A 24,854-nucleotide genomic window follows, 5' to 3' on the forward strand; every position below is an offset into this window, starting at 1 on the left:
TGACTTTCTAACCTTCTAACTCCTAACTTATTAATATTATTGTTGAGCTTTTAGATCCTTCGAGATAAACTATTCCGCAATATACTTGTTCTAACGTTTGTTCAAGTGTGTCTCAAAGTTTTTCTCTCAACAGAAGGTATCGATGGAAGGTAGATGGATTTATAGGGTAGTAAGGGTCGCCTGCCAACATAGGGAATGAAACTTCTTGCTCCTCATATTTATCTTCTATGATTATCCATTATCGGGAATGAACCATGTCGAATTCCTAGTTTGAATCACGAAGTATATAGTCTATCAAATATTACATCCAATTTGAATAATCCATATGATCTGATCATAATAAAATGTAGTTACACACCTACACCTAGTTATGTTAGGACCTACGCACATATAAACTTTAGTTGGAATATTTGATCTAAATCCTTGAGATCAAAAGCATTTCGGGTGTTTTAGGTGTATTTTTATCAAGGGTTTGAGTCTTTAAATATGACTCTATACTTCAAGTCTATATGATAAGGCACCGGCCAATCAGGACAGTCGAAAGGGCAGGATCATTTTAGCAAATAGCCGTTCTGAAATCCAACAACCGAAAGCGACGTGTCTATCCTGTCACCGCTCCCGTAAGTAGTCCTTTAGTAGAATAATTAATAATACTTTTTATTATAGGTTAAGGGATATACCTATACCTAAAACTATATAGTAAGCCCTTTACTATAGCCGTGCTTTCCTAAGAAAGTACAAGTTCTCTATAGTGAATAGCTCGGATACCAATCTGTCACACCCCCAGCCGGCGGCGGAAACACCGGGCGGTGTAACGTCATTTCTCGTATCAAAGTTATCAAACATATATTGAACAGTACTAAATAATTGTATAAAATACATACCTTTATTGATGGATGAAAGTTACATTATTATTGTTTCCTAGTACTTATTACATAATATCAGACTATTGCATATGTCTAAACGAACAAAAATGATAATAGTAAAACTTCTCCTGTTCAAAAAATATTCAGCTTATCAAGCTCCTGAAAACACATGCATTTTGAAAATACGTCAACATAAAGTTGGTGAGTTCATAGGTTTTGACTCCTTATAAATTAGTACTTTTTCAAATTTTAAAATGTATAAAACATAATATGAAAGAGTCGTCCTGACTCATATTTAACACATAGTATATATCCTAGATGTAATAGTTTACTTATTAGAAAAGTTTTATACCTAATATCTCCATATACTTAAATCAAGTAAAGTTATTATGTATAAATCCTATTTCAATTCTATATGAATATATATATACTAGGTAATATTATTTACCTATCAATTCCTTGTACCTAGAGTATAAGTGATTGGGAACTTATACTTAACATTAATACTTGTATATCGACAAAGTATAATGTTTCTAACAATTTGCAACCATCAGTCTGTAACCGCTACTAGACATACAAGACCTCTGACAAAAATAACACCCACCAATGGTTCCACGAAGAATTACTACCATTCGGACCATGAAACCCAGGGTACCACAAAGGATTTCCCCAATATACAACACCGTGTGATTCATTAGTGCCGAATCACAAAACAAATAAAAGGACAGTTCATCACTCGCTATATGGTAGGTTGTAGTTAACAACCACGAGTGGGGTGGTCATCCCGTATAACTTATACACAACTTCCCCGCTTACACGGGATTAACGGTTACAGATCAGAGGATTTACCCTATGATTCCCAATCCTAGTTGATGAATAGAATAACTCATGTAGACTTTGTCGGCTTCCTAAAGTTATAACAACAAAAAGCACGTTTATGTCTAAAACCCTAAGTTACTAGACTATGGTTCTAAATATTACTCCTAATTTCATGATACTTAGGCAGTATAACAACTATAACTTGAGGTGAAACCAGGTTTTATCTTAACATAAAACCAACAATAGAAACATACGTAACAAGTATATATAGAACTCCTGAATATACCTTCAGGATTATATTAATAACATATCAGGTTTTATCTTGACATAAAACCAATAATAATAACATACTTAACAATTAGTATATATAACTCTCGAGTATAACTTTGGGGCTATATCATACATCATATATATATATATATATATATATATATATATATATATATATATATATATAGAACATCCGAGTATGACTCAGAGTCTACATTAGTATAATAACATGCTAACAAGTTTACGATAGTTGTATGTTTTCAAAATATCAGATTCAAAACAACTATATCCCGGTTATATAACTATCTATGTTGATATTAATATATACTATCATATAGACATAATATTAACTTATATATAATATTTAGCATGCGTTTTCCCCCGAAAACATTAAAAAGTGGGTTTCAAAGCGTAATTTTATGGAATCTAACTGGAAACGGTCTGCGGTTCGGGATCGTCGGGCTCGGGAAGCAGAACGCCTTTAGCAAACGAGAGAGAGAGAGAGAGGAGATTTAGGTGTAAGGAAGCTTAAGGTCGAAATTGATATTTATAGGTTGATTTTTGGTCTCTCACGTCGTGAGCCACATATGCTCACGTCGTGGGCCATGCCTGCTCATCTCGTAGACTTGCCATTTTCGTCCCTAGCTTCGGAAGATGTCGATTTGACTCCTCACGTTGTGAGAATCCATGATCACGTCGTGAGCTTTTGACTTATCGCTCCGTAGACTTGCCATATTGATTCTAGCATTAAGAGGTGTCCATTACACTCCTCATGACGTGAGAAAGCATGCTCACGTCGTGAGTTCAGTCGCATTAGGGTTTCTGACACATGTCATGCTCTCAGACAGCTGCATCTTCAGAAGGTCATAACTTTTGCATACGAACTCTGTTTTTACATTCTTTATATCCACGTGTAGGTATTTATGAGTACTACAACTCTCTTTTAGATTCCTATAGTTGAATCTCACTATATTTTAACTTCTTCTTATTATAAATATTTATAGTGTATGAGTTTCATAACTTCTTCACGCGAAGTCAGATTTAGATTTGTATGGACGTATACTTTGTTTTATACTATAAGGTAGATACAAAAGTTCATATTTGTATTAGAATTTACCATGAAAAACCTAGTAAGATTATCACATCACTAGTTTAACAAAATCACATTACTTGATCGACATAATCACATGTGATTGGTACTAACCTATTTTGACTGGTGTTACAAGGCAAAACTTCTGGAACATTATGCCGAGGGATTACCGTCAATGTATCGAGCTACTGTGAGGCAGCGCAACACTTTAGCGACTGCCATGGATGAGGCTATTCGAATCGAGGTTGATTTGACTACACCAGGGCACATAGTGATCAAGGGTGGTAAGAAGAATGATGCACCAAAAGTACATGCACGAGCATTTCATATGACAGCTGAGGAGGTCATACGCGATGATGAGTTATTCTCAGAACTTTTTCATCTAAGTTTTTTGTTGCTATGTGTAATTGTGTTGATTTTAGTGGTGGTAGACCATTCGTATTTGCTGATTTATGTGTTTGTTGCGTGCTAGTTCAAAGTTTTTCTGAATTTGTATTGTTAGATATTGTGATAGCGGTGGGGAATTTTGTTTTCATGTTTGGGTAAATGTATGAGGACTATTCTAATGTGATGATTCGACACACTTTTCCCCTTTGACTTGGACTTTGATCTAGTACAAGTGATGTGATGTCTGCATTCATACGTTTTGGCTGCTTGTTAGCCATACTTCGATTCTCTGCGTTAAAAACGTGCATGAGTACTGTGTTTTGTGTGAGGATAATATTGCATTGTGAGGAGATAACTCTAAGTTTTTTTTTCATCATAAGTACTTTGAGGTGAGTAAGTGTCCAATGACGAGGTGTGAAGTTCTTCGGCTCATGCGGTAGGGAGATCAAGGAATTTAGTGGACACTTTCTCGTAGAGGTGATCAAGGAGTTTTGTGAAGATAATTTTCCATTTTGATGATCTAGTAAAGCTAAATGGTGAGTATCTTTCTGTTAGATAAGTTACAAGCCGAGGAATTAATGCACGAGTTGAGAGAGCTGGAAGTTATCTTGGTTGGAGAAAGACCAAGCAGCCGTGCATGAGACTATTCAAGCTCATTATGTTCTGATAGGAGGGCATGTATAGGTCAGAAGTGACCTAGGTGGTTGAAGACATGAAGGTTTTTTACCCTAAGTTGTTCGTATCGGTATCTGATTCCGAGGACAAAATCAGTTTAAGGAGGGGAGAATTGTGACGACCAGAAAATCCTACCGTAAACGATGGTAGCTTTTCCGTTACTCGAAGAACTATTTATGCAAAATATTTTAGCTTTATGAGGTTAAGATGGAATAAATTAGGATAAATATAACTCATTTTAATGGGTTAATTAGGGTTGAGGGACTCAAATGTCATAAAATGAAACTTTAATTCTTAACTAATTAGGGTTATGGGTGTTGGAAATCTTCTTTAAATTCTTGAGGGACTAACTTGGAAATATGAAATAACCCCGAAGGAGAAGGATCGATCCTTCTCCTGGTGTCCTTTCTTGCTAAGTGACCATTCTTATAAATGTAAAAAAAAAAGAGAAATTGATTCCTTGTTGTTGTCGTGTGCATCGTCGGTTGAAGGCCAAGAAGAAAAAAAACGAGCGTGATTAAGGAGGAAGAATGCAACGTCAAACCAAGAAGGAGGAGGGGGAAAGTATCCCTACTTGATCGATCCTAGAGGGAAGAAGGAGGGCTGTGTTTTTTGGCCAAATATTGGTAAAATCCTTCTCTAATCTCTTTTGTTGTGTTTATCTATCAAACTCCTTTTCAATTGAGTTGTTGTTAATTCTCTTCCTAATTGATGATCATAATCTCATCGTCTTCATCCTAGAAACCTTTGAAAGTTCATATTTTTAATTTCACTTTTATTGGATGTTTATGATGGCTCAATTTTTGTCAAAATTTTTATGACATCTTCAATAATTTTATTGTTCAAGTTCAAGTTTTGATCAAAGTTTTTAGGGTCACAATATCTGTTGTTGATTTCAAAAACTTATGCTAACTCCTACCATGAATCAAATGGATATTTTTCTGTGATAAAATCATTTTTTGATTCACCCAATAAGCATCAAATCAATCTCTCAAAGTCCTTCCATGAGACTTGGTGGTGGAAGAAATCCAAATTCGTATTTGTGCAAACTACTTTAACAATGCATTTTATTTTCCACCGAATGCTATGTACCTTGAAGTATGGGGTGTGGTTGGAATTGTTACTTCTATTAATTGACACATTACTTCTATTAAGAAGTTATTTTTTTATCTTTATGGGCATTTTTTGTGATGGCTTAATGGGTTAAGTAGTCAAAAAGTCTTTAAAACCCAAAGCTCGAAATTCAAAGAAATTGTCGAATCTGCCACTGGATTGGAAAAACTAAATAAAAATCACCAGGAGTCGGATTAATGATCCTTAAATTTTCAAAGTTTTAATTTTGAGTCTAGTTTGTCCATGAATTTTTCCAGATCCTGTTGTTGCCTCCAACTTAGGTGAAAATCTTATTTTGCACCAGCTGGTCAGAATATAGCTGCATTGATAGGCAGTTTTGTAAAAATCATAGAAAATTGTAGATAACTCATTTGGACCTTTAAAAGTACTTTCTGCAAAGCTACAGTTCTAAAATTCTGGAATATGAAATAAAAATAAAAAATTTATTGGTCCCAAGGGTGCTAAAACAGCTCTAAACATGTGACTGTTTTGGGTCCAAAACTGGGAACTTTGCTTGACGGTTGATTTTTGTGTTTAGGATATGGATTTGTCATCTTTGGCATTATAGAACCCCGATAACCTTTTTGTGTGTATTGTAATAGGGGCAGGGGTGATACTTCAACTTTTACAAGACTTGAAGTGTGAGATGGTCACGTCTTTGGCAAAGGTGAGTCAACTTCGTGGTTTTTGAAAGTAAATTGTTAGGGGTATACCATATCTTTGATGGAATGGGATGAATCTAGTTATCTAGGATGTATGTGCCCTTTTGATGACTGAGTATTGTGCCATGATTGTTGAAATGCTTTATGTGTAACAATATCTAGGATGTTGCATGCTAGATTCGTCTTTGTTTGATGTGAGATGTGAGCTAAGGTCGTGCTAGATTGAGTGTTGTGCATGAATATTATGTTTTGTGAGCATGTCACTACATGTATACAAATATCAGTTTAAAATGTTTTGGGACAAGCATGATAGTGTTGTAAGCCATTATAGAAGTGTTGTTAATGAAAATGGTGTGTGATATAAAATGTAATAACTACATAAAATTACATGTTTGCATGAACTGAACCCTTAAAGAGGTAACATATTAATAAAAGAAAATTCATAATATTTACGTGATTACTTGAAGTGGATGAAAGTGTAACTCCTTTATTAATTAATTAATATTAAATTAAAAAAGGAAAACACAAGCAGGGTTAAGGGTAGTAACCTAGACATAGGTATATACCCTATCCAGATTATTGCAGGGACTCGATGGGTTGTATGAAACCTACGGGAAAAGAGCTTAAGCCAAAGCGGCGTCAAATGATTTTTCTAGGAGATCATTCGAGACATGGTCCGAACGGTGAGAGGACTGGAGTGATTTTGGTCTAGCGGTGGGACAAGCGCAAACATCATGATGGATTGTGTAACAAATCGTTATTTCAAACCTATGTAATCGTATAGGTCAATGTGTATTTCTTTTTATAATAATAAAGAGAAATTTTAGCATAATGTGTATATTTACATAATTGACCCTCAAAAATAAATTATTTAACAATCTCGATTGGGATGAACCAAGTGATAGAGATCGTAACAAGGTTTCCAAAAACATAAAGAACACTAAAATCCGAGTTATAACGAAGAAGTTATGATCAATCGAAAATCCGCGACAAAACCGGCAAAACACTGTTCAGTGTAAAAACTGAATTTTCAATAAAAGGCTTTTTAGCCTTAACAATCTAAATGAAAGTTGTAGTTTATGTTAAACCGAGAACTTTCATAAAAAGAACGGAAAAATCTGACTTCGTATGACGAAGTTATGATTTTTCTAACTTTCAGTATAGTAGTGTACAGCTAAAAACTTGAAATAAAGATCGAGCGATTTTTAGCCGACACAACCTAAACGAGAATTTAAGGTCTCGTCGATAGTAGTACAACGGTAAAAAGACAGACAAAAACGGACGTCGGATGAAGAAGTTATGAAATTTTAACGGATTCCCGTCCCGGTCTGTTTAAAATAATAATATTAAAAATAAACTCAAAATTAGCCGACGAAGTCTAAATAAAAGTCGTAGAGTATGATTTTACCTACGCGTGCATATAAAGAACGCCAAACACGGAGCTCGTATGCGAAGGTTACGATTTTCGCAAGTTTTTGGCAAAAAAATAAAGAAAAATAGAAAAACCGTGCAATTTCGCATGACACGTCATCCTCGCACGTGTCGGCTGCTGATTGGACCGAAGCCTTGCGTGGCACCTTCTGATTCCACCAAGTCCGCGGTCTAATCATCCTCGGACAACCTCGCATGAGACACCCCGGAGATGCCCCTCGGACACCCCCCCTTCGCACGTGCCTTCTTCCTACTGGACCGAAGTCTGGTCGAATCCGAGCCTCCCGCCTGCGAGCCTGCTGTCCGAAGTAAGCCACTCCTTCGCCACCTGTCCGACACTCGTCAGCCTCGCATAGCCTCGGATCCGAGGTTTCGGCCTATATAAGGCATGCGAGGGTTCTGGATTATTTTACACTTTTCACCCCAAAATTCCTCCTCTTTCATATTTTTCACTTCCACAAACTCATATACAACCCCTAAAGCCCCGGTATCAAGTATCGAACCCTAAGCAAGCCTCGAAGCCTCGAGATTCCCGAGAAGTTCACCTCTCTCCTAACGAAACTCTGTCCGATTCACCACCTATAAAGTGAGTACATACCCCCGTATTTTCATAATTTCTACTGTTTTAAGGGGGGGGGGGGGGGGGAATACAAGCATAACACAAGAACTTTGTGTTATAAAATCATGATTTCAAATCATGATAAAACAACATTAAATCATTAAAAATACTCAAAACATTAAACTCTTTTATCATCTTATATTTTTCCCCAAAATTCATGTTTATATATATATATATATATATATATATATATATATATATATATATATATATATATATATATATATATATATATATATATATATATATATATATATATATATATATATATATATATATATATATATATATATATATATATATATATAACGAAGATTTAAAAGGCTTAGGACTGATAACTCATTCCGGGTCCTTTTCCTTGTTTGAATGTGGGCTTATAGTACCGGTTATTTGTCCGAGTGTCGTTTAAATTTTACTTATATATAAAATTGTATATGTATATAAATATAATAGTTATTTCATCAGTTTAACTACCTTTGTAACATGTTGAGCAAGGGATTACATGCAAACATGGTTAAATACACGTTCAGAAAGTACATATAAATTATAGTAGGTATAATTTATACATAGAACAATAATTCATGATTCAAGTATACTAGAATACAAAGTCTTACAAGAAACAAGGGTTTTGATACAAAACAAATCAAGGGTTTACACTTATCAAATACATGTTTGGAATATTATTTCAAGAACATACTGTCAATCATTTATTTCAGAATGATTGGGTTTTGATTCAAGAACATACATGTTCGGAATACTAGATCAAGAACATACTGTCAATCATTTATTTCAGAATGATTGGGTTTTCATGACTAATATAAATGTAACGTTTATATGCTTTTTATGAGACATTTAATTCAGGTTGTTTAATTCTTTTTAGAAAACATAGTAAAAGTCCTGACATTATAACCAGAATCTCCAGCCGGGGATCGAAACAAGTGTGTGTAGATCTATATCGGGATTGACAACCCCGCACTCAGGCTGCTAGCTACAGTCAGGCTTACAAGCCGATGAGTGGCAATTATTATCACCAGTTTAAACGCCCACAAACGTTTGTTTCAGGCCATCAGTCATAGTATGGTTAAAAAAATCATTAAAAAGATATTAACAATACGTTAGTGTATAAACAACTAAACGAAAGTACACCTTCAAAGTACCAGTTTACAGAATACAAAATACAATGGTTCAATACAGTTTTCAGTAACAGCTGGTGGAGCCAGGCACACTCTCAGTTACAAGTTTTCATAAAGTAATACAAATTCAAAACATTAATACACAGAGAACGGTTTTATGGGAATAAAACTACTTTTCATATACAACATAAAATATAGGATTTTCTGGAACAAGTTACATATACAAGATACAGAGACATCCTTTAAACATAAACACTTATGCACTCACTCAACTTTATGTTGATACTCTCTTTTCAAATTACTTGTATTCTCAGGGAAATAATACACAGGTACTCCCTGAGCTTTTTGAGAAGATGGAGCTATGTTGAGTCATATCTTCTTTTGTATAACTATATTTTGGTTCAATATACAATGATTGAACACATGTAAATACTTATACCTTTTAAATACAATGGTTGTTTGTACTTTGATTACTATGATGCATGTGTTGTGATACTACAGTTGAAGTCCTCCACCCCCGGACGTTTCCGCCGTCTGGTTTGGGGGTGTGACAGATTGGTATCAGAGCATTGTTTATAGTTAACTCAGTATATCAATCCATAAAAGATATACAAACTATAAATACATCGGGGCAAGGAGCTCTGACTACAAGTATACTTTTAAAGATTTAAGTATTTTTATAAGAAGTATACTAACACTCATACCTACAAGTACAGTATCACAGTCATAAGAACACACTCATACTTACAAGTACAATATCACAATCATAAGAACTTAAAAGTATTTGAATGTTGAACACTATAGTCAAACCTGGGCAGTTATGTAATCATATCTGGAATTAATATAGCCTGATCAACTATATTGAATTGAGATATGACCAACATGTGTTTGGGAGTGATAGTGGTGTTGCGACATGTCTAAAACTTACCATACATATACAGAAGAACTATAGAACAGAACACACAGATTAAATATTACGAAGAGTATTTAACTAACCTTACTTCTAATACAGAACCTATGGTTGAACTCAATTTACCGGGAGACCCCTACAATCCACAGAATGCAGGCTGGATCACAGACTCAGACGAAGAACCCTTTGAGGACAGCGAATCAAGTGGTACGGATACAGAGCCACAGGTCTGCAACCCTGGGGAGCGTCCCCTGAGGCAAGAGGAAGCAGAATCCATACCCAAGTGGGGCCAATACATAAACCATTGGAGTCGATCAATCGGATCCTAGAGGTGAATGCGGTTGCGCAGGCGAACACTGCAGATATCCTTCGTCTTGACGAAATGCAAGATGATACCCAACACCATACTGAAGCCCTTCAAAGGCAACTTAGTGCTGCTGAATCTTAGATAAGAGAACTAAGGGAGCATCAAGCTGCCCAAGAAAGGCGCTGGAAAGCGCAAGACGAAGCGGAACCTAACAACCGCCGTAGAAGTCGCCGCAAGTAGTGTTCACACTACTTCTACTTTCTACCTTCTATATCGAATGTATATACTACTTTTCACGATATGTACAAAACCGAGTATCAATAAAACAATAAGCACTTTACTTCAACAAGAGTTAGTACAATTCTCATAAACATCCTATTCCAAAGTTTTGGATCACAGAAATGTTCCAATGTTATTTTTCATGCTTTCACTACGACCGCGGAAATGTTATTTTCGTTAGGTCGGTTTGATGTCGACACTTTCTCAGTCTTGAGGTTTAATATAATCCGGCTTTAAGTTCAAGTTTTCTGGACCTTATATACTTAATATACCAATACAGTCGACATGTACATTCATACTCTTTGAAAAATAACCATTCAACTTCATATTATCTTGTTGCAAGTTGTACTTGCAGTGGATTTCTATTTCCAATTCTTTATGAAATTCATGTTGAATTAAGTGTTTAGTTCAGAGATATCAAATTCATATTCATTCTTGATATCTCACTATCTTTTTATCTATTGACTTATATAGCAAGAGATGCCTCCTCGTAGAAATCCAAGACGTATCAATATCAATGAAGCACTGACGCCACCCCCACCACCACCTCCTCAATTCGACCCCGCTATGTTTCAAGCGGCGATCACGGCGGCTGTAGCGGATGCCATGTCTCACGTTCAGACTCCTGGTGTTAGTGGGTCGGGAGTCGGTGCACATCCTTCTAACAATGGCGAAAGTCATGAGCATTCGCGAGAATGCACTTATAAGGATTTTTCTAATGCCAAACCCAGGACCTTTAACGGGACCGGGGGAGTTATGGCACTAAGGCAGTGGATAGAAAAGACGGAAGCAATCTTCGAAATTTGCTCCTGTCCTGAGGGTAGCAAAGTTAAATTTGCTGCCTGTACTTTTTCTGATAGGGCTCTAACGTGGTGGAATGGCCACATTAAGTCACTTACTCTAGTAGTGGCTAACTCCATCAGCTGGGAGAGCCTGAAAGCCATGTTAATGCGGGAATACTGTCCGCGAGGGGAGATACAGAAACTGGAGCAAGAACTATGGGCTCTTACAATGGTTGGTTTTGACATATCAACCTATACCAGTAGGTTCTGTGATCTGGCAATTCTTTGTCCAGATATGGTTCCTATGGAGAGCAAAAAGATTGAGAGATATATTTGGGGTATGTCGCCCCAAATTTAGTCAAGTGTTTTAGCTTCAAAGCCTATTACTTTTGACAGTGCCAAAGAGCTGGCACAATCTCTTATCGACCACGGAGCCCGTCAAAACTCTGTGGTTTCTGCTCCAGAACAATCCAAGGAGAACAACAACAACAGCAAGAAGAGGGTTTGGAACAAGAGGAAGGGCAAATCTCCTCTGGAACCTGCAAATAAGCAACAAGTAGTGGCAGTTCATGCTACTACTGTACCTACTACCATACTCGCTGCTATACCTGCTGCTGTCCCTAATAACCTTGCACCAGCTAAGCCCTATGCTGGTATCCTCCCTAAATGCAACAAGTGCAATTTTCATCACAACGGAAATTGCCGAGACATACAGTGCCGTAACTGCAACAGGAAAGGGCATACTGTCCGATTATGTAGAATACCACCCCAACCACTTAACCAAGCACCTGCCGCTGGAGTAGGCCGAGCATGCTACCAATGTGGTGATGTGGGGCACTTCATGAAAGATTGCCCAAAAGCTAGAAATGCCGGTGGAGTTGGGAGAATTTTAGCACTGGGTCATGAAGAAGCGGTGGCAGACCCTGCTGTGGTTACGGGCACGTTCCTTCTCAACAATACTTATGCATGCATTCTATTTGATTGTGGTGCTGAGAGGAGCTTCGTGAGCCATAATTTTAAACATCTACTAAATCAAAACTCTCAACCACTAAATGAAACGTTTACAGTAGAAATGGCTAACGAAAAATCTGAATCCACCAAGGATATATACATAGGATGTATCCTTACCTTGAATGACTTGTCTTTCCCAATAGACCTTATGTCGGTCTCTATCAAAAGTTTTGACATCATAATAGGTATGGATTGGTTATGCCCTAACCATGCCGACATCCTATGTTATGAAAGAGCTGTTCGTTTGAACTTGCCAACTAATGAAACTCTTATTATCTATGGAGACAAACCCGGAACGAACCTTCGGATAATTTCTTGCATCAAGGCATAGAAGTACCTTCACAAAGAGTACTGTGTTTTCTTAGCCCATGTTATAGACAAAAAGCAAGAAGTGAAAGATATCGCGAGCATTCCAGAGGTTTGCAACTTTCCCGATATCTTTCCCAATGATCTTCCAAGAGTACCTCCCGAACGACAAGTCGAATTCCGAATCGACATAATCCCTGGAGCTACCCCTGTAGCCAAATCCCCCTATCATCTTGCACCTTCTGAAATGCAAGAATTATCCAGCCAACTTAACGAACTCCTTAGTAAAGGTTTCATAAGACCAAGCTTCTCACCTTGGGGAGCACCAGTTTTGTTTGTAAAGAAGAAGGATGGATCACTCCGCATGTGCATAGACTACCGCGAGCTGAATAAACTTACCATCAAAAATCGATATCCTTTACCTTGCATTGACAATCTGTTCGACCAACTTCAAGGTGCGAACTACTTCTCGAAAATAGACCTAAGATCCGGGTATCACCCGTTACAGATTTTGGAGGAAGACATTCCCAAGACCGCATTTAGAACTCGTTATGGTCATTACGAGTTTATAGTGATGCCATTCGGATTGACGAATGCACCTGCTGTGTTCATGGATCTAATGAACAGAGTGTTTCGTCCATTCCTGGACAAATTCGTCATAGTCTTCATCGACGACATCCTTATCTACTCAAGGAGTAAGGAGGAACATGGCCTACATCTTCGTCAAATATTACAAACCCTTAGGACAGAAAAACTCTATGCGAAGTTTTCAAAGTGCGAGTTTTGGATTAGGAAGGTTGAATTCCTAGGTCACGTGGTCAGTTCAGAAGGAATACACGTGGACCCTTCCAAAATCAAAGCAATTGAAAACTGGCCAGCACCCAAAACACCTACATAAATCCGTCAATTCTTAGGTCTTGCTGGCTACTATCCCAGATTCATCGAAAATTTCTCCCGAATCGCTAAACCACTTACCACCCTGACGCAAAAAGGTGTAACTTTTAGTTGGGAAGAGAAGCAAGAAGGAGCATGTCAAACGCTCAAACTAGCCTTGTGCAGTGCACCGATCTTGTCTCTACCCGAAGGGACAGAAGAGTTTGTAGTGTACTGCGATGCTTCAAATCAAGGGCTTGGGTGTGTACTTATGCAAAGAGGAAAGGTTATCTCCTACGCCTCACGACAACTTAAGACGCATGAAGTCAACTATACAACACACGACCTTGAACTAGGAGCGGTGGTATTTGCTCTGAAGATCTGGAGACATTACTTATATGGCACGAAATGCACAATATTCACGGACCATAAACGTCTCCAGCACATCTTCGATCAGAAAGAGCTGAACATGAGACAACGACGATGGTGGAGCTACTGAACGACTACGCATGTGAAATTCTTTATCATCCTGGTAAAGCAAACGTAGTAGCTGACGCCCTTAGCAGAAAAGAATACTCGGGTCGCCGAGTAAAGTCGTTGACCATGACAATCCATTCACATCTGTCCACACAGATCAAAGAAGCTCAACTTGAAGCCTTGAAACCCGAAAATGTGGCAGGTGAAACTCTGAGAGAAGTGGATAAGAACTTCGAAGTCAGGGATGATGGAGTCTACTATTTCATGAACCGGATCTGGACACCAACGTTCGGTGGCTACAGAGACGTGGTTATGAATGAAGCACACAAAACCCGATACTCCATTCATCTAGGTTCAGACAAGATGTATCTGGACCTTAAGAAACTATACTGGTGGCCTAACATGAAGGCCGGAATCGCTACCTTTGTGGGCAAGTGCCTTACTTGTGCCAAAGTCAAGGTAGAGTATCAGAAACCTTCAGGTTTATTGCAACAACCTGAAATCCCTGAATGGAAGTGGGAGCAGATTACAATGGATTTCATAACCAAATTACCCAAGACTTCGGGTGGTTATGATACTATTTCGGTAATCGTCGTCAGATTAACCAAATCCACACACTTCTTGCCAATAAAAGAAAGCGACAAGATGGAGAAACTAACCGGAACTTACCTCAGGGATATTGTTAGACTGCATGGTGTACCGAAAGCTATTATTTCAGACCGAGATAATAGATTCACCTCTCGTTTCTGGCAGTCTTTACAAAACTCTTTAGGAACTAGGCTGGACATGAGTACAACCTACCATCCACAAACCGACGGACAAAGTGAGAGGACGATTCAAACACTAGAATACATGTTGCGAGCTTGCGTGATAGACTTTGGAAAGGCATGGGATATTCATTTAACCCTTGCTGAATTCTCTTATAACAATAGTTATCACACTAGCATAAAGGCTGCTCCATTCGAAGCCCTCTATGGCCGTAGGTGTAGATACCCTCTGTGCTGGGCTGAAGTGGGTGACACGCAGCTTGCTAGAGGTCAAACTCCTGACAGTGCTCTCACTGGTCCGGAAATCATTCGAGAAACCACCGACAAAATCGTACAAATTCGGGAGCGACTTAAAGCTTCCAGAGATAGACAGAAAAGCTACGCTGACAAATAGAGAAAACCCTTGGAATTCCAGGTTGGTGATCGCGTCTTGTTAAAGGTCTCACCCTGGAAGGGCATGATACGCTTTGGAAATCGTGACAAATTGAGTCCAAGGTACATAGGACCCTTCAAAATTCTTGCTAGAATTGGTCCTGTAGCTTACAAACTTCGACTACCCCAAGAACTAAATAACATTCATCCTACCTTCCACGTTTCGAACTTGAAAAAGTATCTATCCGACGAGACTCTTGTGATACCACTCGAGGAAAGCGAGTTAAACGAGAGCCTCAACTTCGTGGAAGAACCCGTAGAGATTCTAGACAGGGAAGTTAAGAAAACCAAACAAAGCCGTATCCCGATAGTGAAGGTTCGCTGGAATGCAAAACGGGGACCTGAATTCACTTGGGAACGGGAGGATCAAATGAAACAGAAATATCCACATCTTTTTCCCTAGTCTATCTGAAATACTAATTTCAGGACGAAATTCTCTCTAATGGGGGGATAATGTAACAAATCCTTATTTCAAACCTATGTAATATTGTAGGTCAATTTGTATTTCTTTTTAAATAATAAAGAGAAATTTTAGCATATTGTGTATATTTACATAATTGACCCTCAAAAATAAATTATTAAACAATCTCGATTGGGATGAACCAAGTGATAGAGATTGTAACAAGGTTTCCAAAAACATAAAGAACACTAAAATCCGAGTTATAACGAAGAAGTTATGACCAATCCAAAATCCACGACAAATCCGGCAAAACACTGTTTAGTGTAAAACCTGAATTTTCAATAAAAGGATTTTTAGCCTTAACAATCTAAATGAAAGTTGTAGTTTATGTTAAACCGAGAACTTTCATAAAAAGAACGGCAAAATCTGACTTCGTATGAGGAAGTTACGATTATTCTAACTTTCAGTATAACAGTGTACAGCTAAAAACTCGAAATAAAGATCGAGCGATTATTAGCCGACACAACCTAAACGAGAATTGAAGGTCTCGTCGGTAGTAGTACAACGGTAAAAAGACAGACAAAAACGGACGTCGGATGAAGAAGTTATGAAATTTTAACGGATTCCTGTCCCGGTCTGTTTAAAATAATAATATTAAAAATAAAGTCAAAATTAGCCGATGAAGTCTAAACGAAAGTCGTAGAGTATGATTTTACCTACGCGTGCATATAAAGAACTCCATAAACGGAGCTCGTATGCGAAAGTTATGATTTTACCTACACGTGTCGGCTGCTGATTGGACCGAAGCCTTGCGTGGCACCTTCTGATTCGACCAACTCTGCGGTCCAGTCATCCTCGGACAACCTTGCATGAGACACCCCAGAGATGCCCCTTGGACACCCCCCTTCGCACGTGCCTTCTTCCTACCGGACCGAAGTCTGGTCCAATCCGAGCCTCCCACCGGCGAGCCTGCTGTCCGAAGTAAGCCACTCCTTCGCCACCTGTCCGACACGCGTCAGCCTCGCATAGCCTCGGATCCGAGGCTTCGACCTATATAAGGCATGCGAGGGTTCCAGATTATTTTACACTTTTCACCACAAAATTCCTCCTCTTTCATATTTTTCACTTCCACAAACTCATATACAACCCCTAAAGCCCCGGTATCAAGTCTCGAACCGTAAGCAAGCCTCGAAGCCCCGAGATTCCCGAGAAGTCACCTCTCTCCTAACGAAACTCTGTCCGATTCACCACCTATCAAGTGAGTACATACCCCCGTATTTTCATAATTTTTACTGTTTTAAGGGGGGGGGGGGAATACAAGCATAACACAAGAACTTTGTGTTATAAAATCATGATTTCAAATCATGATAAAACAACATTAAATCATTAAAAATACTCAAAACATTAAACTCTTTTATCATCTTATATTTTTCCCCAAAATTCATGTTTGTATATATATATATATATATATATATATATATATATATATATATATATATATATATATATATATATATATATATATATAAGTAAGATTTAAAAGGCTTATGACTGATAACTCATTCCGTGTCATTTTCCTTGTTTTAATGTGGGCTTATAGTACCGGTTATTTGTCTGTGTGTCGTTTAAATTTTACTTATATATAAAATTGTATATGTATATAGATATAATAGTTATTTCATCAGTTTAACTACCTTTGTAACATGCTGAGCAAGGGATTACATGCAAACATGGTTAAATACATGTTCAGAAAGTACATATAAATTATAATAGGTATAATTTATACATAGAACAATAATTCATGATTCAAGTATACTAGAATACACAGTCTTACAAGAAACAAGGGTTTTGATACAAAACAAATCAAGGGTTTATACTTATCAAATACATGTTTGGAATACTAATTCAAGAACATACTGTCAATCATTTATTTCAGAATGATTGGGTTTTGATTCAAGAACATACATGTTCGGAATACTAGATCAAGAACATACTGTCAATCATTTATTTCAGAATGATAGTTTTCATGACTAATATACATGTAACGTTTATATGCTTTTTATGAGACATTCAATTCATGTTGTTTAATTCATTTTAGACAACATAGGAAAAGTCCTGACATTATAACCAGAATCTCCAGCCGGGGATCGAAACAAATGTGTGTAGATCTATATCGGGATTGACAACCCCGCAATCAGGCTGCTAGCTATAGTCAGGCTTACAAGCCGATGAGTGGCAATTGTTATCACCAGTTTAAACGCCCACAAAGCATTTGTTTCAGTCCATCAGTCATAGTATGGTTATAATAACTCATTAAAAAGATATTAACAGTACGTTAGTGTATAAACAACTAAACGAAAGTACACCTTCAAAGTACCAATTTACAGAATACAAAATACAATGGTTCAATACAGTTTTCAATAACAGCTGGTCGAGCCAGGCACACTCTCAGTTACAAGTTTTCATAAAGTAATACAAATTCAAAACATTAATACACAGAGAACGGTTTTATGGGAATAAAACTACTTTTCATACACAACAGAAAATATAGGATTTTCTGGAACAAGTTACATATACAAGATACAGAGACATCCTTTAAACATAAACACTTATGCACTCACTCAACTTTATGTTGATACTCTCTTTTCAAATTACTTGTATTCTCAGGGAAATAATACACAGGTACTCCCCGAGCTTTTTGAGAAGATGGAGCTATGTTGAGTCATATCTTCTTTTGTATAACTATATATTGGTTCAATATACAATGATTGAACACATGTAAATACTTATACCTTTTAAATACAATGGTTGTTTGTACTTTGATTACTATGATGCATGTGTTGTGATACTACAATTGAAGTCCTCCACCCCCGGACGTTTCCGTCGTCTGGTTTGGGGGTGTGATAGATTGGGAGGTTTAACGCAGCCGAATTGGCACCGTTTGTACCAATCCTTAATGACAACACATTTATATGAATGTGGAATATCGGAGTAGCAAACACAGCGCACCGGGGGTAATGATTACGGGTGAGAGTCGCACCTCACCTAGTGCATTGGGTCATGCCGGTTATGTTAGTAGCGAATGAGGTGCTTGCCTTTGGGGTTTCCGTTGAATAAATAGACCCTAACTAGGAAGTATTACTTTAATAATTACATGGATGGTGAGAGGTGAGTAATTATTAAAATAAAGCGGAGAAATAAATATTATAGCGGTGAAAAGATTAAAAAAAATTAGTTACAGCTGGGTTGAGGAGAGTAGCTAATAAAGGAAGCTCTAAAAGAAGAATAAAAAGAAAAAGAGCGATACAGTGTTTGATATGCGGTGTGATGTTAATTATGTCTTGTTAGTGAGTCTTTGTTTGTGTGGGGATGTTTTTGTGTGATACATCTATGATATGTGTGTTCTTCTAACACTGACTATAATTGACTCACTTTGCTTATGCTAACACTTGTTCTTTGCTTGTTGGATTTTTTGTATTGGAACAGGTAGCTTGACATGATGCCTTGATGAGGATGCGAACCATTGGGTAGTTTTATTTAATATCTTTAGTTATGATACCATTTGGACATGTTGGGTTTTCATCATTATGTTTTTGTGAACTTTAAATTTGGATGGGTTTGTTTTGACATGAAAGTAACATTGGTGATGTTTTTAAAATAATCATAATAATTCTTCCGCAATGCATTCTGTTAAAAAGCGTTTGAATTTTTTTTTTTAAAACCTGGGTGAAAAATCACAGTGTTATAGCCACCTTTATCTACTATTTCTTGCCAAGAAATTACTTCGATTTCCTTATCATGTGCTGGAAATTACTCTTTTTATTGTTAAAAATCTCCTTAGGAAGAAAAGGTTGCAATTGCACAAATGATAGCTATATATTTTAAAGATGTAAAGGGTAGTACTGTCCAAGTTTTTTTGTGCAAAGGTTGGTGATGATGAAAACTTCTGAAAGTCAGTTATGTGGATTTATAACTTGGAAATGGAATACATCAAAGTGTTTGCATGATCTTTTGCAAGCTTATTTTCCTACATTACATTTCACTCTCACGCTGCAACCTCTTCTTGCACTGCTTGTTTTCTCTTGCTATAAATTTCATGAACTGACTAAATTCTGAATTTATAAGGACATGGATTGGATAAAGCTGCATGTGTATAAGTCTGTATTTGATGTTCAACAAAAGGAAAAGAAGGGGACTTTTAACATGTAAAGAGATTTGTTGCTACCAAGACCGAAATGATTTCAATGACTGGTCATGTTAGCTACATGTTATATAAATACAAAACAAAAACAATAGTTGTTAAAGATATAATGTAATTTGTGTCATAATTAATTTGTCTCATAGTAGGTGCATTTCTTTTTCTTTTTGTTCTGAATGTTTGACCAAAGTTGCCACTCAAAGAAGAAAAAGTGGAAAATGCTTGACAAGCTTGTGGTTACAGCTAAAGCAAAAATAAGTACAAGGTGTTTGGTCTCCTGGGTATATTGCTTTTAACAGATACATATTCAAGAATTAGTCATGTAAATGACATAGGATATGTTTTTTTGTTTGTTTGTTTGTTTTACAAAGGACAGAATAGAGTGTAGCCAACTTCAAGATAAGCTACCAAGCTGCATTGTCTCTTAAAGTCAAGAAACAAGGAAGAAAATCATTTCGTTTTATCTTTTTTCAAGCAAAATAAAATAGAAAAACATGTTTCATTAGTTTCACTTTTAGTTAAATAAATAAATAAACAAAATCGTCTTTTTAAAGTAGTATTAGTTGTCTTTAAAAGAGAAAATAAATAAATAATTGATTTTTTAATATTGTTTTCCGGTTGAGTAAATTGTTTATATATTTTCGTTTTAGTTTTTAATTTTATTTAGTTTCAGTTTGATTGATTTATTTATTTATTTTGTTTTTCTGATTTTACAACAAGTGTTGTCTAGGTCTTTTTGGAAAAGATTTTCAAGTGTATATTTTCTATCTCTTGATAGAAATATAAGGGGGAGAATGCATAGATACACATCATCAGCAAAGGGGGAGCAACAAAGAGTAACAATATTATCTTGTAATTGATTTTAGGGACATGTGTGCAACTCTAATTCTCATGGTGAATCATAAGACGAGATGACATGTACCAATTGGTGAAATCATCCACTGATGATTTACTAAAGGAATTTCTTGTTTGTCCGATTAGTGACATGTTCTGCAAAAGTTAACCTTTTGGCAGATGAAGTGGGTTCTTCTCCCAAACATAATAGGAATATGAAGGAAAAGAATGCATTGAAGTGACAATGGGGTCAAACATTTATTTCCCGGGGAAAAATTTAACGTTGTTTCAGATGTTGAAATTATCTATGAACATTATAGAACTTATTTACCCCATAAAGCTCCTAACAGTTGTATCTTTTTGTGTGTTCAAATTCATGTGATGTTTTTAGATTGTTTCAAATGGGTCTTGGTGACAGTTTACCTAATGTGTAAATACACATTTCGTTCAAGATTTGAAAATTCATTGCACCATTATAATGGAACTGACGAGAAATGTCATGAATTATGATCATACACTGCGCTTACAAAGTGTCTCTAACAATTGAATCATGAGCGTAGCGGGAGTATTCAAGTTTGACAAAGGCAAATGAACTAAAAATTTGACAAGCAGGTAGAAATGGTTTTTTAAGTTGAGACTTATGCTTCATTTGGTTTGGTCTCTTATGCTAAAATCATTGTACCTTTTATGTCTTTACGGTTGCATTTCATAAGCTAAGTATGCAACTGTAGACAAATCAATGTCCCTGGAACAAATGCCGCTACATATGACTTAAGTATCATGTCTTCTAGCAGTTAATGACCTAATGAGACTTCACCTCAATAGTCTTAAACCCAACAGGTCATGATCTTATCTGTTGAGACTAAATGAGCCATCCATCTCTTGTGTTGAACCTGATAGCAAAGTCTATTCTTCACTTAGATATATTTTCCTGGTTACAAATGAAAATTATTATAAGGCAAGGATGTTATCCCATCTCTTAGCCAATATTATTCTCATGTCCTTGACCTCCTAGACCAAGGTATGACATGGTACCATTGAATGAACTGACAGAAAATTTTTGATTCTAGAGTGCAAGTAACTTTATGATGCAAGGATTAAAACACTTCTTCTTGATGGGTTATCACTGTCAATAATTCATGTTGATTTCACCTCGGCGTGATTGAGACATCCTACCTCTTTCCCAAAAGTCTTCTAATATATAAGGATGATTCACTATGTAATGCCACACACTAATAAAAATTTGAAAGTCTATGCCGATGGTTAGACTATGTACCGTAGTTTATCACATGCACCAACCCATTCTTTCCCTATCATTCTTCTTAAAAGTTTTATGATTCATTGTCAAATGCAAGACACTGATGAGAACTTGAAAAATCTATGCTGATGGGTATATCATGTACCGTAATATATTACACACACCTACCCACTCTCACCATTTTTCTTCTAATAGAAGGGGTTAATGATCCAGTGCATAAAACCATACGCTGATGACACGGTGCAAAACTGTGTAAATGATCTACTATTGGAATAACACAATAGTGAGATACACCTTATCCTTTCCCATTTTTTGAATTTATTTGATGTTTATTTCATTGCAGGTTACTTACCGTCTTCTTAAAAAAAATCAAAAGAAGGCAGTTTTTATTGTTGATGTCAAAAAGGGGGAGAAATGTTTAGTTCTGCTATGTTGTCACTTGATCATTCATTAAATAGAAGACACTCTTGAAAGAAGAAGATTATACATTTAAGGGGGCGCAAAACTCAGATATTGTATATCTGAGGGGGAGAAAAATCTAAGGGGGAGCATACATCAACATTATACTTCAGATGGAGTTATTCATTCATTATTTCATTCTTTATTAGTTACGTGTTGACATAATCAAATAGGGAGATTGTTGGGTTACTCAGATGTATAGATTTGATGATGTAAAATATATAAACTATAGTTATAGTTTGTCAGTTAATATGAAGATATATTGATAGAAGTTCATATGTTGAAGACCGAAGAACGTCCCTTGATGAGCAAAAGACACTAAAGACTCTATCAGCACAAAAGGCACTGAAAGTATCATCAACACGAAGAGACCATTCACTAAAGACTGATCAGTGTGTCCAGACGATAATAGTTATACATTGATGACACACTTATCAGGTGATACACTGAACACGGATACATTGATGGTATTATCTGCTGAAGCTGAAGCTAAGTTGAAGCTGAAGTTGATCTCCCTGACGCTAATGCTAATGCCCCTGACCAGCATATGATGCGTTGGTGCTGATATCCGAATCTGGAAAAGATTTGATATGATCCATTCCTTATATAGCAGTTTAGTTTATATGTAGATTAGATACAATCCCTTGATTAAAGGGATTCACTAGAATATATTAGTATATATTAATGTATTAGGGTAAAACCATAATTAGATCTTTGTGACGGCTTAGTGACAATTGCTTTGTGCACCTGTTCTCTTTGTGAGAACCCTCTTTCTCAATGAAAGTATCTTTGTAATTATCCTTGTTCTCTTCTTCCTGTTTATTCTTTGTTTTTTCTTCTTTATTCATACTTGAGTGTACCCGATCAATACAAACCTTCACCTAGCCCTTGGTGTGATCCTTGAAGCTTGAAGTGATATTTTGATGTGTTTTTTCTGAAGAAGGAGAACTTGGAATATGTGTTTGGAGTCCATAGCTTGTAGATCCAGACTCTACTCTTGTTCAACATCTTCTAGAAGGTATAAAGTCTAAACTTTGCTAATGCTTTTATTAGATCTAGCTTGTTGTGAATTTGAATGAGTTTTTATCCCTTAATCTTGGATCTAACTAGCTTGACCAACTCCATATATCACGAGGAGTGTCTTTTATCATTTCTGAGATTAGTGAGCCATAAAAATGGGATCTTGATATTTACCATTCATCCATGCTTAATATTTTGATATTTTAGGCCATGATAGGACTTATGGTTTGGTTTTGTACTCCTTGTAGCCATACAAAGGTATAAAGGTTGTAACTTTATCATTTAAGATGTCCATGAGGTTCATATATGAGAGTTATACATTTATTCTTAAGGCATTAAGGTAATAAGAAAGTTGGCAAACAACATGATTACGCAGGGCGTAATCTTATATACACATCGTGTAGCTTGGTTTGACCCCATTTTCTATCAGACCACTCTACTGTTTGGTTATAAGCAAAACATCAATCATATGGTGCACATACAAACCCTAAAGCTTTGGGTCTAGTTTTTCTAATTGTACATGCAGTAATCATCCAAAGCTTATAAACCTTAACTCTAGCATACAAAATCGAAATCAACATAAATAAACAAGTAAGAATGTTACCTTTGATTTTAGCTTGATAACCTTGAGCTTTTGAGAACCTAGAACCTCAAATGTGATGCCTCTAATAGATCACAAACACCAAAGCAATTGGAGAATATTAGAGAGAGAGAGAGGGGAGAGGCTATTTTCAGCTCTAGGAGTCCTTCTAGGGTTGTGGTCGCCGAAAATATGAAGCCAAGGGGTTTTTATATAGGTGAGCTGCTAGAGTTTCAGTCAAAACCCTAATTCGATTGCTTAGGCCTTAAGCAGTCCACAGGATCCTTCCAGAAGGCCCCTTTGGACGATTTCTATGTGGGCTTCCGCATAGAATTCGTCCATCCCTTCTTTAGGGTTCCTCAGCCCATATTGCAATTATCACATAATTACAATATCAGTCCCCTTAATTCAATTAAGCACTTTTGACCACAAAATTAATTCTAAATTAATTTTTGACCAGTGTCAATTAAATAATATAATTTTTCTTTTAATATATTATTCATATTATATATTAATAAATCACTTTTATCCTCTTTCTCCATTATTCTTCCAGTCAAGTTGCTTTGGTGAAGGCAACCCAAAAGGACCATGCTACAATCGGGTCAAGTACATACCAAATATAGTTATGGGCTTAGACACTTAATCCAACAGTCTCCCACTTGGATAAGTCTAATAACTATAGATGCAAGTACGACTTCAAAATCCGATTAGCAATCGTAGCTCTCAAAAACCGCTGTCGAAATCTGACACGTCCTTTAGATAAGGGATCGTATAGTCCTCCATTCTCAAGATATCGTGTGGAAAATTACATGAAACATAGTCATACTTATTGTCCAACAGTTTGTTTCTCGATTTCTGATTTGTCTGACATAGAACTTAGTTGAACACATCAATTC

This window comes from Lactuca virosa, chromosome 8 (assembly GCF_052849685.1).
Source record: "Lactuca virosa cultivar CGN04683 chromosome 8, Lactuca_virosa_CGN04683_v6, whole genome shotgun sequence".
Classification (NCBI taxonomy): Eukaryota; Viridiplantae; Streptophyta; class Magnoliopsida; order Asterales; family Asteraceae; genus Lactuca; species Lactuca virosa.